Source organism: Propithecus coquereli, unplaced genomic scaffold, assembly GCF_000956105.1.
Source record: "Propithecus coquereli isolate 6110/MARCELLA unplaced genomic scaffold, Pcoq_1.0 Scaffold919, whole genome shotgun sequence".
NCBI classification, from domain to species: Eukaryota; Metazoa; Chordata; class Mammalia; order Primates; family Indriidae; genus Propithecus; species Propithecus coquereli.
Window position 1 is genome coordinate 100,329 of NW_012155496.1, and position 1,404 is coordinate 101,732.

Below are 1,404 nucleotides of genomic sequence, written 5' to 3' on the forward strand. Positions count from 1 at the left end.
TCACTTGGGCCTAGCGTTTGAAAAAGAAAATTCTTATTTTTCAGAGTGGTTTGGTATTCGCAAAGATTTCTGTCAGTTTCTGCTTGAAATCTTCCCATTTTTGCGAGAATACGGAAACATTTCCTACGATCTCCATGACGAAGATAATGAAGAAACTGAAGAAACCCCAGTTCTGGAACCTCCTAAAATCGCTCCTATGTTTCGAAAGAAGACCAGGGTGGTCATCATGTAGAGTCCTGGAAAATATTGCTGCCCCCCTAAAATTAAACATCGAAATGCCCGATTAAACGCCAGTCCGGGGGACAGCACGTATGTGAACGGGGACGCACGCTCTCTCCACCTCCCTCTGCCGCCTCTTAACCCACGGCCCAGCTCCAGAACTGGATCTGGGTCTCCAGGTACGTCCATCTCATGTCTTATTTGCATCCAACGCCTATCAGCCACTCAGCACGAAGGGACGCAGAGCTGGCAGGTGACTGGTCAGGGTGTGTGTCAGCGGACCTGGCTGCCAGGGAGAGTGGGAGATGGAGCACCAATTTACATGCGTCTGAGCGGGAGCCTTAGGCGTTTGGTCATCCCCGTCGGACCCAGGGGGGTGGCTGGCTGACGAGCCCTGCAGAAGGGACATCTCTCTGCATGGCTGGTTTTCAAAGTGCTGAAAGTTCTGATCCAAAGTGTTGCTCCAAAATGTATTTTCCCACAGAGCCAGCCCCCACGTGCAGCTACCAGTTGTCCCGGTCGTGGCGTAGTCAGTAGGAACTATAAGGATGTCTCTAATTCACCACGTGTTTAGATACAGCACAGTCCTCCTTTTTCCTGTTCCTACCGTGGAAGTAGTTTCTCTCTGGGCATGCTGACAGCAATTTTTAAGAGCCTCACTTCACGGGTGAGCCCTTTCTAAAGGAGTGACTCCATGCCTGTATAGTACTTATACAAATATTTTAGCATCGTCATATACGGTGTTAATGCCTAGTTCTGTACAGTATACTCTGTTAAAGTATTTTTTTACAAGCTTGTGCTGGAGACAAGGTGTTCCGCTGCAGAAGTAGAAGCCCCTGGCACGCCTGCCCCACCCCAGCGGGGTGCCATGCCTTCAGGGCACATTGCCCTTTCCGCCCTGGAATTCCTCCAGGTACTCCCTTAGCCCCTACTGCCAGAACAGCCATAGCAAGGAAGAAGTGGTCTGCGCTTTTCTGACGTTCTGGGAATACTGGTTAGCTGAAAACATGTAAGGCACTACTGGACGCCAGGACACTGGAGGATGTTGCCCAGAGCAGAAATGGCGTCCGTGTTGAGGCTCAAGCTTTCTGTCTGCCAGCAACAGGGAGGCTTTACACAAGGCGCGAGGCTTTCACACGTGAGTGCGGATTCTCCAGGCACCGCAGGTACAGCCGTGAGTCACAT

General features: G+C 51.1%; 1 pseudogene; it reads left to right on the plus strand.

Moving 5' to 3' along the window:
- Positions 1–287, plus strand: part of LOC105826790 — a 9,465-nt pseudogene extending 9,178 nt beyond the window's left edge.
- Positions 288–1,404: the final 1,117 nt, after the last annotated feature.